At 41.3% G+C, this 17,311-nt stretch overlaps 1 protein-coding gene across 1 annotated transcript in view; it reads right to left on the bottom strand.

Moving 5' to 3' along the window:
• The window catches only part of GALNT6 (polypeptide N-acetylgalactosaminyltransferase 6), an 82,096-nt gene extending 71,481 nt beyond the window's left edge, over positions 1–10,615 (bottom strand). Inside the window, exons 1-2 of the mRNA XM_089480532.1 lie at positions 10,583–10,615; positions 9,952–10,146 (exon numbers count right to left, since the gene is read on the bottom strand). The gene's annotated coding sequence lies outside the window, so the exon portion shown is untranslated. The remainder of the gene's footprint in view (positions 1–9,951; positions 10,147–10,582) is intronic.
• Between the last annotated feature and the right edge of the window lie 6,696 nt (positions 10,616–17,311).

Genomic DNA, 17,311 nt, shown 5'->3' with positions numbered 1-17,311 from the left:
GTTTCCATGGCTGAGCGACATTTCAAACACAATTATAGGCACCACCTGCCTGCCCTGTACTGTCTGAGATAGGTGTTGTTCTCATTTAGTGGAAGGCCTCATTGTCCCCTCACCACTAAATGAGAACAACACCTATCTCAGACAGTACAGGGCAGGCAGGTGGTGCCTATAATTGTGTCCATGGCATAGTGGTTAGAGTGTTGGACTATAACTCTGGAGACCAGGGTTTGAAATGTCGCTCAGCCATGGAAACCCACTGGATGACCTTCGCCAAGTCACACTCTCTCAGCATCAGAGGAAGGGAAGAAAAGCCCACCTGTACAATCTGGCCAAGGAAAACCCGTAACAGATTCAGCTTTGGGTTGCCATGAGTCAGAAATGACTTGAAGGCACACACAACAACAACAACAACAACAAAATGAACCTCCTTGGGAGAAAGATGGAATATATATTTAATTAATCAATGTAATAAATAAGTGTTCAGGGTCCATACCAACGCTAGATTCATCTAGTAGTAAGAGCTCCCCAATTATGGAAAGTAAATACTCTATGCATATGACTACAGACACACAAAGCACAACACACAAATATCAGACAGACACAAAGGAAAGTGTGGGATTTCTGTTTCCTCAAATAATCTCTCCTTCCTTTATAAGTGAGAATAGAGGGCAACCTTTTAACCTCATCTTATTCAGAATTTGGTGGGATCATTTTTGGCTCTCATCACCTCTGTTCTAGTATACTGTGATTCACCAGTGGGTCCCAGGTAAGTTGTTCAGATTTGTCACAATCTGATCATAAATCATAAAGCAAAAGTAACAACATCCACCACAATTAAAAGCATCATCCTGTGCTGTCCCTTAGAATCAAGTCTCACCTCATGCCACAGGGTTTATAATTAATATAATTAATAATTTATTATTTCTATTTCCCACCTCTTCCAATGGATCGAGATGGGATCACAGCAGATAAAATACATACAGAGCATATAAATTTACAACATTAAAACCTCGTAAAAATAACCTTCAAGTTATGGAACATACAAATAATATAATACAATACAGGTCAAGTACAACAGATGAACCAGAGTTAGGGTTAGTTTCTTATGTAGTCAGGGATAGGGAGAAGGATGGATATAGAGCTCACGTTGGCTCTGGTGAGAAGGCCTGCCAGAAGAGATTCGTCTTAATGGCTTTCTTAAAAGCAGCCAAGGTGGTAATATGATGGATCCCCTCCAGCAGGTCATTCCAGAGTTTTGGAGCAATTATGCCTATGTAAATGTCTTTGTTGAACTGAAAGATTTGAAAACTACACGAGTTGAGCTTCACATAAGACCAGAGTGGTCAGTGATGAAGGGAGGCCTTTCAGGTTTGGGATATGGTGGGTAGGGGGCAAGAGTACCCATTCAGCCCTAAATATCCTAAGGGCACCAGATCCCACTTGATCATGGAAGCTAAGCAGATTCATCCCAGGTTAGTACTTGGATGGGAGACCATCAATGAATACCAGTTACTCCACGAAGGCAATGGCAAACCACCTCCTTGCCTAAGAAAATCTTATGAAATTGATGGGATCACGGCAAGTCAACAAGCATTATGAACACACATAAACACGTACACACAGTTCACTACTATTGTCCAAATATATATCTAATGTTGTTACATGTAATTAATTAATCCTAACCTCCATTTATTACAACACATGGAAACTGCAATTGCCCAATTAAAAAACAAAGACTAGAGAGTGATACAATTTGAAACAGACATCAGTTGGTAAGCCAGCCCAAAGTTTATGTAGTAAAATAAAACCACACAACAGAATCTAAACCGTCAAGCACTTTAAAGGCACCTAGTATGTATGATAGGGCCACCATAAGTTGAAAACTACTTGAAGGTACACAACAACAACAACAACAACAACAACATGTTATTTGGCCAAAAATATGAGGAATCTTTCTGACATAAAGTTTGAAGTTTGTAACTCCAGTTAATAACACTGCATTACAAGTTTCCTAGGTTAGCAATATTGTGTGTTTTTTGACAGATTATTCATTAACTAATTTTATTTATTTTAACAATTTATTACCTTTATGCAAGTCCTGTTACTGTACTTGATTTTAACTTGCTGGGGTCCAAGGAATAATTCAACAGATGTTCTTTTGCTATTGCTATTTGGTTGCATTGTGCATGATGCTAATGCACAACAGGCCAATTGCTACACAGATCCCTCTCTGTATCTCAACAGACATTGACTTTTGTGGTGTACATGCAGTTTTACTCCCATTCTGGACAAGCAAGGTTTGGTACCATTTCAAAAGTTGCTAAACCTGTTAACCAGTCAAAAGTGGGTTGATGGTCATGGGGCCATCACAGTAAGAGTATGGGGCAAAAGTGCCCTTAAACAAGACAAGGGCATTCTCTGAAGATGCCATCCACAGATGCTGGCGAAACATCAGAAACAAACTTCTCTAGAACATGGCAACATAGCCCAAAAAACCCACAAAAAATGTGGATGCTGGTCATGAAAGCCTTTAACTTCATATGGCAAGGGTGGCTTGCCACATTCTGAAATGAATGAACACACTGACATTCAAGAGTGTATACCCCCCTCTCGCTATAAGATCACCAACTCTAGTAACTAAAGCAACTTACCTGCCCACTTGATCCAGAGTGCCTTCAGGTCAATGGCACTATACCCTAACTTGTCTTTAGCTAAAAGTGGGTTAATCTAAGGTGGGGCACTCTCATGGCACCATCATCTCAGTTTTATATTCTGTTTATATTTTAAGAGAGTAGGCCAAAAAGAATGGGAAAATGACAGACAGGCTCAGTGACAGAAAAGGTGAAAATACAGGCTGAGTCTCCCTTATCTGAAATGCTTGTGACCAGAAGTGTTTTGGATTCTGGAATATTTGCATCTACATCATGAGATACAGCTGGTCGTCCATCAACACGGATTCTTTATCAATGGGTCAACCATCCTTCAATTTGAAAATAGTCAGAAACATACACATTCCCAAAAGCAAACCTTGATTTTGCCATTTTATATAAGGGACACCATTTTACTATAACATTGTTTATAATGGGACTTGAGCATTTATGGATTTTGATGTTCACTTGGGGTCCTTGAACCAAACTCCAGTGGATACCAAGGCCCACTATATCTTGAAAATGGGACCCAAGTTGAAACATGAAATTATTTTATGTTTTGTATACACCTCATACACGCAGCCTAAAGATAACCAGACACATAACATCTTTTACTAATTTTGCGCATGAAGCAAAGATTGTCTACACTGAACCATCAGCCTCCCATGTAGACCATTTTGGAATACTTCAGATATCCAGATAAAGACTCAAGCTGTATTTGCCACTAGCAAAGAGATCAAAAAAGTGAATGCTGGGGCTTTCTAGACAGTGTTTCAGTTATAGGAAGGGGGAGCTCATGGAATCTACAAGCCCTTGTGTTGTTGCTGTTGTTGTTCTGTGCCTTCAAGTTGTTTTGATTTATGGCGACCCGAAGGTGAACCTTGGTATCCTATCATGGAGTTTACTTGGCAAGATTTGTTCAGAGGAGGTTTGCCATTGCCTTCCCCTGAGGCTGAGAGAGTGTGACTTGCCCAAGGTCACTCAGTAGGATTCATGTCTGAGTGGGAAACTGAACCCTGGTCTCTAGGCTCCTAGTCTAACACTTGAACCACACTGGCTCTCCTTGTAACCAAACCATGAACACCGCAGCATTTCTAGTAGTAGTAGTTACTGGAGACAGCAAGAGGTGACCAATTCACCACCCCAAAAACGCTCCTAGACCCACATTTGGGGGGGGGGGGGGAGAACACACACAACTCCAGAAGTATGGTTTAGTGGTCACAGCTTATGGCTTAGTGGTCTCTTAGCAGTATGGCTGAATGGACACAGCATCACAAGTAAGACCTTCCCCACAGGGGTCTTGGGATGAATCTCATCTCCAGGAAGAATGTTGGTCTGGGAAATCAGTGTGCCAAGGGATTTTGTCCTACCTTGGGGACTAACTGAAAGAAGGAAATTTGGCCGCTGGTGCTCTGGTAGATTTGAGCCTACTTCCTCAGATGCATGGGGTGGATGGGGGTCCAGAGGATCCCCCCTCCCAAGCTCCACCCCATGCATCTGAGGAAGTTGGCTGAAGTCTACCAAAGCTGCTGTTTCCAGAGTTCTCCCTTTATTCTCCAAGGTGCAACAAAATCCCTCCAAGATCCACCAAATACATCTGAGAAGTAGGCTCAAGTCTACCAAAGCTCCTGCTCCTACAGTTCTCCCTTAGACTCCAAGGTGCTCCTCAAAAATCTGCCCCATGCATCTGAGGATCTAGGCTCCAGTCTACCAAAGGTCTACCTTCCTGAGGTCTTCCTTTAGCCTCCCAGGTGCTCCTCCAAACTCCCTCCAAGTTCCAGCCCATACATCTGAGGAAGGAGGCTCCAGTCCTCAGTCTGCAAGATGCTCCCAAATCCCTCCAAGACACAAGCACATCTGAGCATCAGTCCTTGCCCCTAGTGGAGCCCCTTGCAAGCCCCCTCCTCGCTCCTTCCAGAGGCAGCGCCTCCCTCTGCTTTCCAGCCCAGCTTCCCCATCCCTCCCAGGGAAGAAAGGTCTCCTGCCTCCAGGCAGAGGAGGGGAAGCCAAAGCCATCATCCTCAGTCCCTTGGAGGGCTCCAGAGGAGAAAGACTTCAGGCACCAGCAACAACTCACTCACTCACCTCTCCCCCGGAGCCTGGAGTGACTAAGAGAGCGACCCAGGGCAGAGAGAGGGCTCCGGGAGGGAGGCAGCCAGCCAGCCAGCCAGCGCCTGGGAGGAGGAGGAGGAGGAGGAGCCAAGGAGCAGGGAGGAGGGGCCTCAGGCGCCCAGCCTCACCTGCCTCCTCCCTCCCTCCCTCCCTCCCTCCCTCCTGGCCCAGGCCTCACCTGGGACCCTCCTCCTCCTCCTCCTCCTCCAGGGAGCAGCACAGGTGGACCTGCCTGCCTGCCTGCTTGCCTCTCCGCCGGGTCCTAAAGCCCCTCTCCTCCTCCTCTCCCCAGGGGTCCTCACTCCAAAGGGCAAGAGAAGCAACATCTGGGACACTGCAGACTGGGTCAGCCAGTAAAATCAGCAGGGACAGCAAAACAGCCTGGGCCCAAAATGCTGCTTGGAAACCCTGACCTCCTGGATCATGCCAACAACTCTCAGGTCAGGAGGCACAGGGAAAGCCACTGAGATCCACAAACACCTGGACAACTGCAACAGGAAAGAACAAACCCTGAAAGTTTCTTGAAAGTCAAGCAGCCTGCTGCCTGAAAACATTTGCTGTTCTTTTCCCTTCCAAGAAACATGCCCGAAGCTCTAGGTGCAAGTCTTGTCTGCTGGTCCTCTTAGGAGAAAAGAACTTTGGAAGGATCCATCCTGCCCCCTTATTTGCTTGCAGCAAGGACAGGCTACCAAGTAGACAAATTTCTCAAAGGGCAACAGCAAATGTGGTGTTACTCAATAGCCTTCCTAGTCATGCTCAAAATGGAGGACCTTTTGGAATTCTTCCTCGACAGAAGGTTGAAACAGGATATGTTCAGGAAAAACCTCCTCTGAAGAAACTTACTAAGAAAACCCCGTGATAGACTTGCTTTAGGACTTGAAGGCACACAACAACAAACAGTAGACCTGAGAGACATAGCTATGTTAGTCTGGGATATCAGTATGCAAAGGGGCATTGTAGCACCTATGAGACTGATATTGTGAAAGAGGTTGTAGCATAAGCTTGCACTTACTTTTCTTCCACCTTGCAGAAATAAAGCAATCTGACACCATGTTAACATGTTCGCTCCATCGTGTGGAATCTTGGGATTTGTAGTTTGGTGAGGTATTTGGTCTGTCAGAGAGGTTTGGTGCCTTGCCAATCTACAGATCCCAGGATACTGTAGGATGAGTCATGGCAGTTAAAGTAATGTCAAACTGCTTTATTTCTGTAATGTCGATACACCCCTCAGTCTACTTCCTCAGCTGCATGGCATGGACTGAAAGTAGAATCATAGAATCATAGAGTTGGAAGAGACCCCAAGGGCCATCCAGTACAACTCCATTCTACCACGCAGGAACTCTCAGTCAAAGCATCCCTGACAGATGGCCATCCAGCCTCTGCTTAAAGACCTCCAAGGAGGGAGACTCCATTACATTCCAAGGAAGTGTATTCCACTGTTAGGAAGTTCCTACTAATGTTGAGGTAGAATCTCTTTTCCTGGAACTTGCATCCAATGTTCCATTGCATCCATTGTAGCATGCATCCATTGCTCTGGGTCCTATTCTCTGGAGCAGCAGAAAACAAGCTTGCTCCCTCCTCAATATGACATCCCTTCAAATATTTAAACAGGGCTATCATATCACCTCTTAACCTTCTCTTCTCCAGGCTAAACATCCCCAGCTCCCTAATTCATTCCTCATAGGGCATGGTTTCCAGACCCTGCACCATTTTGGTCGCCCTCCTTTGGAAACGCTCCAGTTTCTCAACATCTTTTTTGGATTGTGGTGCCCAGAACTGGACACAGTATTCCAGGTGGGGCCTGACCAAAGCAGAATATAGTGGCACTATTACTTCCCTTGATCTAGACACTATACTTTTATTGATGCAGCCTAAAATCGCATTGGCCTTGTTAGCTGCCGCATTGCACTGTTGATTCATGTTCAACTTGTGGTCTACTTGGACTCCCAGACCCCTTTCACACATAGTCTTGTTCAGCCAGATGTCCCCCATTCTATATCTGTGCATTTCATTTTTCCACCCTAAGTGCTGTACCTTAAATTTCTCTGTGTCCAATTTCATTTTGTTAGCTTTGGGCCAACTTTCTAGTTTATTCAGGTCATTTTGAATTTTGATCCTGTCCTCTGGAGTATTAGCTACCCCTCCTAATTTGGTGTCATCTGCAGATGTGATAAGTATGCCCCCAATTCTGTCATCCAAGTCATTGATAAAGATGTTGAAGCACTGGGCCCAGGACAGAGCCCTGTGGGACCCCACTGGTCACTTCTCTCCAGGATGAAAAGGAGCCATTGTTGAGCACCCTTTGGGTAGACCAAGTCTATGAAAGCTTGTGCTACAATTTCTTTCTCTCAGGTAGTCTCAAAGATGGTACAAGATTCCTATTTACATACAGTGCAATTCTATTATTATTATTATTATTATTATTAACCTTTATTTATGAAGCACTGTAAATTTACACAGCACTGTACATACAATCTTTTTAATTAGACGGTTCCCTGCCCTCGGGCTAACAATCTAAAAAGACATGACACAGAAGCATGTTTACTCAGGGGGGAGTTCTACTGATCTCAGTGGGACTTACTCACAGTGCCAGCATGGTGTAGTGGTTTGACTGCTGGGCTGCAACTCGCCTTAGAGAGAGCCAAAGCAAACCCTTCTTGCCAAGAAATGTAATAGAGTAGCCTTAGGGTCACCACAAATCAGGAATTACTTGAAGGCACACAACAACAAGCTTGTACAGAACTACAGCCTCTGTTGGTTAGTTTCAGCTCAAGAGGAGGGTTAGGGTGTTTTACCTAATAATTAATTTCAAAAATAAAAGAAAACATAATCGATTCACAAATTGAGGGATAGGGATGTATGGCGTCTTTCTTTCTTGAAAAATCAAACAAAATAAAAATCCTCCCACTAGGGTCTATGTTTACCAGAATGAAAGAAAATTGGAGAGGGCTCATTTACTTTCTAATTGCTGTGTAGAAGAAGAGGGGATTTCAACAGGTTTTGTTGTTTGTCATGCAACCACAAGCAGCTTCTGCTGAAATTCCATTGCTATACAACCATTCAAGGTACAGGAGCTTTCCCCAGTTTTCATCCTGACAACCCTAGGTCTCACATGCTTTATTTTTTTAAAAAAAAATACTCATTTTTTTTAAAAACCCTACATATATTACTACAAACGTAGTAGTTTTAAAAAATATTATTTGTAAAAGCGTGTAGTGGTCTTGGCGGGTAAAAGCCACTTTTTAAAATAGAATAATCTGCTCACAATTATATTCCCATAAATTCAATGGAATTCATTTCTGGGACAGTGGGTATAAGACGTAGTTCTTACGTAGTTCTGAATAAAGAGTCATAGGGGAATGGTCCAATTTTGTCCTTTCAAAAGAGACATCAATATTTAAAAACAAAACAAAATTGGTCTCTGCCTTTAAAAGCAGCCAGGTACACAGAAATTAGACTCTTTTCCTTATAACTTTACCAATGTAATAAAAAAGCTTGACCAAATTGATGAATGTATGCCAGGTCACTATTATAAAGAGAAAGGTGACATATTAAGAATGAATGAAAGAAGAAAGAACAAAAGAAAGAAAGAAAAGAAAAGAAAAAGAAAGTACAGAAGCAAGGATTGTCAAATGCCAGCACAGAAAAAGTGCAGTGTTTTATTTCCCCTGCTTTATATTCGACTATATCCTTTTCATAAATACAATAATAAATAAATTCATTTTATTTAAATAAATAAAGAACAATAGTAAATCTGCCAGTTTAGACCCCACCCCTCCCCCCATTTTGGTTTTTAATTAAATAGCTTGTGGAGGTTTTTTTGTATTAAAAAAACCCTTACAAATATTGTATGTCATTGCTACTTATGTATTTAAAACTTATATTATTATATTACAATTTCTTAAGCATAAACTAGCACATTTATTATCAATATGCTATGCCTATTTTTCTGTAATATAATTCAAGTGATGCATATGCCACACTTGTGAAAAGAGGAGTGCTGAATTCAGGTGGATTAACTCAAGAAGTCACGGCCCTGAGTTTCCAAGCCCTAAGCAGGGTTGTTGATAACCAGGGCTTTTGTTGGAGGTTTCTCATTCATAGGGTCACCATATGTCAATATGCCACATTAAGCAATGATATCAAAGAGGAACCAAAGCTGAGAAACAAGAAAGAAAGAGGGAGAAAGAGATCTAGAGCAATCAAAGAGAATTCCAGCTTCATGTAGTCTTCACTAAAGCATTTATGCACAACTGCTAAAAAATATAAATCAATCCCCATTTTTAAAAACAGACCAACTATTATTTGGTTGCCAAACAACATCATTTCCCTAGCCACTCTCCCATGGACTAGTTGTTCCCTAGTGCTAAGAATAATTCACTCGGCTAGTGTGAAGGTTCTGTAGCATCAGGCTGTGTGGAAATCAGATACTGCATCAGCGAGCCTTTTATAAGCCAATACTATTATTGCTTTTAAAAGAGAAAAACAGAGGTTTTCCTTCTGTACCATTCATAAAGATATTTCTCTTGCTCTCTAAATTTAACCTTGGCATCTCTAGGTTGGTATGGTAAAAATAAAATGTACTTTTGCTGTAACCAAGCATTTATCAGTGGAGAAGAAAGAGGGAAGGAATATTTTTATTTTATTTAAGGGATTTATATCCTGCCTTTCTCCCAGAATGGGAGTCAAGGCAGCTTACAATAATTTAAAAAGACAGAACAAAAACACTGATTACAAATGTTAATAATTAATTAAATATTATTAATATTAAAATGTAAGTTAAAAACACATAGTTGAAACTATAGAATAGTTAGTCTTCTGCAAGAAGTGAGCCCTGGGATGGGAATTTCCCTGTCTCAGATGATTCTTAGTTGACAGAAGAAAAGGGGAAGGCTCACACTTTTCCTGTCAGTGGCACATGTGACTTGTCTCACATGTAGACTTATGATCTTAGCTGTCATCATACATCTCCCCACTCCTACCATATGTGAGTACTGTCAAAATTTGTGAAGACAAGAATCCTCAACTCATTCTTCCCCTTTTCATTTTGCGGCATAATGTGACTTAGCTGGAGTCCTGTTTTAAAGTAGATTTCCTGTCCTTCGAATTTTGATGGGCGACATAAAAGTGTCCCATTTTATCCCCTCAAAAGTGCCCCCTCCCCAATAATTAGGAACATATGAAAGTTTACCTTTTCACCTGATGTTGAAGAAGATTAGCAAATCTGAGTAGCATTTCCACTGAACTAGAGTCTAGCATCTTGGTGGGTGTGCATATTTGTCCATTGCAGTGGTGTGTTGAACATGGTGGTTAAGGAGGCTTTCAGATAGATCAGCACCTAGCACAAATCAGTTGTGCAAATTATTCCGTCTCTTGTATAGAGTTTCTGTGGAAAGGAAAAGCAGCAAGAAAACACAGGAACGTCAGAAATAGAAAGACAAAGCTGCCTGAATCTCCCATAAAAGTGCTATGAATTATTGTATGATGAAAGCCTTACCTAGAAATTGTTGTTGGTGCCTTCAAGCTGTTTCCAAAGTATGGTGACCCTATCAGAGGGTTTTCTTGGCAAGATTTATTCAGGGGTTTGCCACTGCCTTCCCCTGAGGCTGAGAGCATTTGACTTGCCCAAGGTCCCCCAGTGGGTCTCATGGTTGAGCTGGGAATCGAACCCTGGTCTGCAGAGTCACAGTCTAACACACTATGCCACACTGGTTCTCATACCTAGAAATGCCCTTAGACAATGTCTTGCTCTCTCAGCATTTATACCAACCTTGACCAATCCGAGCCATATTTCAAAGCTTGTAGATTTCAGTGGAACTTACTTCTGATACGTGTGCACCATCTTCTCATGTAAGACCTTCATGCCAAGTGTAATGTATGAATGGAACATTGCAAATGGGAGTTAAGAGCGGCAGTTGAGGGCAAACTGTGGCGAAACTGGGAAGGAAAAGAGAAGAACCCACAGAGACGGCTCCTGAAGACCAAGAGAATTGGCACTGCACTGGACTCCTGAAGATCAAGATAATTGGCACTAGACTCCCAAATGGAAGTTTTGGAGACAAGCGCTTTGTGAATGACAGTGTTCCTCTTCTGTGCAGACCTTACAAATTGTGATGAGCATTGAGGATGTAAACTTCTGTAAATCTCAGTGATTTTAGTAGATTTCTTCAGCAGATACTTTATAAGTCCTCAATAAGAAATTTTGAAATCTCTTGAAGTCTTTGTGTGGCCCATTTTGTTATTTGCATATGTGCACTGTTTTATTTTAATTTCACCCATAAATATTTCTTTGTATCTATATTTTATTCCTTTTAAGATTATATCAGAAAGGTTTTACACTGACAAGTTGGTTTAACTGAAAAGGAATCTAACCTGTTTTTTTGATACGAAGTGACAGCAGCATGTTCGCCAGGTTATATGTACTGTATTTTAAAAAGAAGTAATTCCCACTGAATAGTACTTGTTCCTTAGAAATCTTAGTGGCACAAACACAGCAATATGTAAAACATTTTTGTGTGTACTCAAAAACATAGTGTCTCAAGCATCCTTAAAGAATATTTACAGTATAATCCTTGATATTTTTACTGAGAGGTAAGCCACACTGGGTTCAGTGGGGCTTATTGAACAAAGTGGGATGAGAGTTTGACCCTGTTTCTTCAGACTGAAGGTGTTGTATGGCAACCCTAAGGCGAACATACCACATGGTTTGCTTGGCAAGATTTGTTCAAATGCAGTTTGCTTTTGCTTTCCTCTGAGTCTGAGAGAAAGGGATTTGCCCAAGGTCACCCAGTGGGTTTCCATGGCTGAGCAGGGATTCAAACCCTGGTCTCTCAGAGTCCTAGTCTAGCATTCAAATCACTGCAAATCAATCAAAGGCGCGTTACAGAGCACCGAAAAATGGCGCTCTGCCTGTGCCGTCATTAGCTGCACCGAGAAGCCCCAGCGGCCAAACCACGAGGCTTCCTGGTGCAGCTAAAAAGAAGCGCCAAAATGGGGCTTCTTCTTGCGTCACGGAAATGATGTGATGAGGCGCCAATGGCACACTCAATGCGTCATTCTCGCGACGCTACGTGTGGACGCTAAGCGTCCAGCACGTAAAAATGGCCATGCTCATGTGTATAGGGCGCGGCCATTTTTACGCCCCCGTCACATGCTGGGGTGAAGCCGGTATGGACGCTAGGTCCTCAGCCAACCCCTAGCACGTGACGGGGGTGCTGCAAAGGCCCGTGTGGAACGGGCCAATGTCACTGATTTAAAACCAATTGCTAATCCCAATTAGAGTAGTCCAACTGAAATAAGGGCTTTGAGAACTCTCCCCATATATATATATATATGTGTGTGTGTGTGTGTGTGTGTTTATGTATACACACACACACACATATACCATTGATTTAGTGGATCTAACCTAGTTGGAATTAGCAATTGAATTTAGGCCAAAAGCTTTTGAAACTATGTATACAAAACCTTGAATTTTAATAGAGTCAACATGATAAATTCTAAGATTATGTTTTCCCATTCATATATTCACTGGATTCAAATCAGTTTATATCTGAAAATTAGGACAGGAATATATGATTCCTGAAGAAGGTTTAATTTCAGAAAGGCAGGTCCCATGAAAGCAGACGTTGTAGTAAATGCTTAACTATAGTTTCTCTGTTTTGCTCCATTGCAGCTCAAATTGTTTTTAAATTAGCTGTCTTGGAGCTATCTTCTAAATCTGGAACATACAGGAAATGAACATGCTGGAGAAAAAAGGGTGTGTTCTTACACGCAACATGCACGGCCTTAGCAAGTCTGAGGTTGCTGGGTCGCCAAAATTAACAATCCTTGACTCAGACAATCCTATTTTGGGTTGACTAGACAAGTTACTGAGTCACCTTTTGGAGGGCAGGGCGTTTTCATGATAATTTGATGAACCATTTGGGGCAACCATATCTTGATTTAACAAGCTCAGGCAATGGCAATTGGTGGCTCTGATGTAAATGGGCTGGTGAAACCTCTCCAGACTTCAGTCAGAAATTGAAAGAAGTATGCCATGATTTCCTAAACAGGTTCAGAATATTAGGTCCAAAACACACTGCAGAAATAATCCAGTCTGAGACCACTTTAACTGCCCTGGCAGTTAATGGTAGATAATTCTAGGAACTGTAGTTTTTGTGAGTCATTTAGCCTTCTCTGTCAGAGAGCTCTGGTGCCACAACAAACTACAAATTCCAGGATTCCCTAGTACTGAGTCAGGGCAGTTAAAGCGGACTCAAACTGAATTGTATCTGCAGTGTGTTTTGCAGCTAGCTCATTTAAAACTTAAACTAGTGGATTTGTAACCTGTATGAATGTATTGGTTTGGCTCAATGGGTGGGGAAACCCTAAGGAAAGATTGTACTTACTGGTTAAGTTCAGAAAGAGAGGGATAGCCAGAGAGGCGAGGAGATGTGATGTAGTTGCCAGGGCTAAGGAGTAGGCCCTTTTCACATTGAATAAGATAGTGATACCTTCAGTCAGCAAGTCAACATGAACAATCTAAGATATATGACAACACCATACTACTAGCAGAAAACATCACAGACCTGAAATAATTACTAAGGAAGATAAAAGAAGACACTGCAAAGGCAGGCTTAATACTGAACACAAAGAAAATGAAAATAATGACCATGGAAGAAATACATAAATTCAACCTAGACAAAGAGGAAATAAAAATATTTAAAGATTTCTCGTACCTTGGATCAAACATTGATCATAACGGAGACCCCAGTTGGGAAATCAGAAGAAGATTAGGAATGGGAAGGGTAGCTGTGGATGAACTGGACAAGATCCTAAAGACCCAAGATAAACAACCCATAGTATTCCCTATCACCATGTATGAGTGGGAGAGCTGAACAGTGAAGAAAGCAGATAAAAAGAACATCAACTCATTTGAAATGTGGCACTGGAGAAGAGTGCTGAGGATTCTGTGGACAGCCAAAAAGACAAACAGATGGGTCCTTGAGCAGATAAAGTCTGAACTTTCCCTGGAATCTGAGATGATCAAATTGATTTTGTCTTTGCCCATATCATGAGAAGGCATGAGTCATTAGAAAATACAATAATACTAAGAAGGCGGAGGTTAGTAGCAAAAGAGGAAGACCACAAACCAGATGACTAGATTAAATCAGGAAGGCCACAGATCTGAAATTATAGGACTTAAGTAGAACAGTGGAGGACAGGTGGTCTTGGAGTTGTCTCATGAACAGAGTTGCCATGAATCGGGGTCAATCTGAAAGCAGTAACAACAACAGTAGCAGCAACTTCAGTTATACATTTAGGAAGAAACAAAATGATAAATTATTTGTAGTGGAATTTCTATGTTGTGTTTTCATCTATTTTGTTTGTTGGTTTGATTTAAGACTTTAAGATTGCATCCAAATGTTGTAATTCTATGAGCAGTACAGGCAGAAGAGTCCAGGGACCTCATTGGATGGATGTAACTATTGGAGCAGTACATATGTGTCAACTTTAATATATAATGTTTTAATTGTTGCATATATATATATATATATATATATATATAAGGAATTAAAATGCAGTAATAATGTATGTGAGCAGTATTCAATTATAGCCGGCACCAAGAGTCTAGCAACTGTTACAGATTAATTACCCAACTGATACCAGCTGAGAAATGTATGAATATTTTGTCCACCCATGTAGTTAGTCTGTTTGCTGCTCTGTACTTGTTTGTGGACTTCAATTAAACTGGGACCTCTCTAATTGGTCTTGATTTCCTATACTGTGAGAACTGGAAAATTTGGAAAAAACTCTGCTCTGTAGTCAGTGGTGTCACTAGGGTTGGTTTCACCCAGCGTGATAACTCATGGTGTCACATACCCCTATTGGCCTCCTCCCAGACCACACCATACAGAATCTTTAGTAATGTTTTTTGTACTAATCTTACTCATAAATCTTTACTCCCATACATCATTGAATGTAAATGCAATAGTGACATAAGCACCTAGCAAAATTAAAATCATACCTTCAAATTGCAGTGTCATACACACAGCCTAAATGTATTTAGATGTGCATCGTTTCATGTAGTTAAAGTGAAAATTTGGTAAGGATGTGATGTTTTTAAACAAAATTGAAAAGGAATTTCAAAATTTAGGTTTTTTTAAAAAATAATTTTTCATTTTTTAAAAAAACGAGGGCCTTTCCTTTCTTCTCCCACTTAGGAAATTGTCACATTGCTTTTAAAAGACCTTATTCCCAATGGGATAAAGGCACATTTAATTTTAAAACTGGGTATTATTGCACTTGCTAGTGGCTGGGTGAATGCAACCCTCATTCTTCTTCTTGTTTTTGAAAAGCCACTGGATAAGTGTGGCTGGGATCTGGGCTGCATACAGGTTGCATTTGTCTGGCCACTGGCAAGTGCGATAATACACAGTTTTAAAATTAAATGTACCTTTATCCTGTTGGGGATAAGCCGCTTTAAAAGCAATGTGATAATCTCCTTAGTCTCATCCCATCTCTTTCGCTGAGCGCCAGCGTTTTAAAGAGACACAGGTGAATGCCATAGCCTGCTTCTGCCAAAAGGCAGATATTTCCCAATGTCACCACCCCATTAGGGTGTGTTCTGGACTCCCTGCAGCTCCCTAATGATGCCCATGTCTGTGGTATCAGATCCTGGTTCAGTCCTAACCTGGTAATCATCTTTCCTGGTTCAGGCATATGAAGAATGTGTTTAATTAAGTTTCCTCGTGTAACTGCAGTATAGAAGGGAAGAAGAATGCTTGTCAAATACAAATTTCCAAGCATAAGCCAGGTTTGGGCATATTTGATTTCAGTACACACAAGCTCTTCCAGAACTCATATTAATCATATTATTAGCAATAATATTATTAGCAATACAGGCCCTGTTGCATGGATAGAGGGGACTCTATCCTCTGCTCCCACCACAATCCCAATCTCTTTCATTTTTTGCACTTTCCTAACTTTCTATTAGTTAGGAAGCATCCCCCTCCCCCCAAAACTGTTTTCTTCTATTGCAATCAATGGGAAAGAACATATATTTGCTCCACAACTGGTATGTAAAATTGTGCCACTGGTGGATTCATGATTATTAACTTAAGCAGTAAATGATACCGTATAAGCAGCTTCTCCCTTGCATCACCACGCAGATTGCCCTATCACCTTCTGTTGGCATAGACTTGCCAGCAGATTGCCTCTACCAGTGCAATGTTACACCAGCATGTCTGGAGTGTGTGCGGGCGATAACATATCACTCAGTATTCAGCCTCTATTTCTGGCTGTTCCTGATACCTCAACAGAAGGAATGGGGGAATAGACAGAGCTATCTAGGTTTTTGATCATCTGGTAAGATCAAATGGAATGGGTATGACGCTCACTGTTGCCAGGTTTTCAAAATAGCTATAAGTCAGTCAAACCTCATAACATGCAGAATTGACAATCAGGAAATAGTTGTGTGTAATATCAATTCCAGGTTATGGCAACCATAAGGCAAATTTAACAGGGTTTTCTTGGCTGGATTTGATGGGAAGGGGTTTGCTATGGCTATCCTCTGAGGCTGAGAGTGTGTGACTTGCCCAAGGTCATCCAGGGGGTTTCCATGGCTGAGTGGGCATTCAAGTGCTCGTCTCCAAGAGTACTAGCAAAACATTTAAACCACTACACTATGCTGGCTTTCTAATTAGGAAATTATAAATCATAAAAATCATAAAATGATAGAGCTGGAAGATCTCTCTCTCTCTCTCTCTCTCTCTCTCTCTCTCTGTGTGTGTGTGTGTGCCTTTAAATTGCCTATTGACTTATGTTTGTTGTTGTGTGCTTTCAAGTAATTCCCAATTTATGGTGACTCATTCTAAGCAACCCTATAATGGGGGTTTCTTGGCAAACTTGTTCAGGGGAGGGTTTGCCACTGCCATAAATTTCTTAGGCAAGGAATACTAGGGTTTTCTTAGGCAAGGAATACTGGGAAGTGGTTTTGTCAGTTCCTTCCTCATACTTATTAACAATTTTGTGTTCAACCTAAATACCAAATGAATATATTGATTTCAGTTAACTTTACCATGTGCTTTTCTATAACATTAGCATATTGTCCACATTCATAAATTACATGGCATAATTTCTGTCTTTATGAAGGGCCAATGCCCCCAAATATGGGGTTATTTATTTTATTTATTTTGCATTTTGTTCAGTCTGCATAAGACTCTCAAATAGGGGACATCCTTTATAATAAAGGGCAGCTGCTATTAACCCCATAAAGGCCAAGCTTTCCGGTCCTGAAATAAGGGACATCCCTTATGATAAGGGACACCTGGCAGCCCAGTGAAACCATTAGCTGCTGGTTGCTGGAGAGTTTCCAGGAAAGAAAAAAAGCGCTGTACCCAGGAGCCATGAAAATGGAGGACCGACTGTATTTTGTGCTTTTCTGTTGGTCCAATAAAGGTATTGCTGTCTTGTGGATTTTGGGTGTTATTGTGCTAAGATATAAAGATATAAGACATAAAGGAATCCTAATTGAGAAAAAAAATGTTAGCTTAATCATACAGGAGACCCCA

Source organism: Sceloporus occidentalis, unplaced genomic scaffold (assembly GCF_023333645.1).
Source record: "Sceloporus occidentalis isolate IW3139 unplaced genomic scaffold, rSceOcc1.0.p SCAF_1, whole genome shotgun sequence".
Taxonomy (NCBI): Eukaryota; Metazoa; Chordata; class Lepidosauria; order Squamata; family Phrynosomatidae; genus Sceloporus; species Sceloporus occidentalis.
Note: the sequence above shows the minus strand (reverse complement) of the source record. Positions and strands in the feature narration are given on the sequence as shown.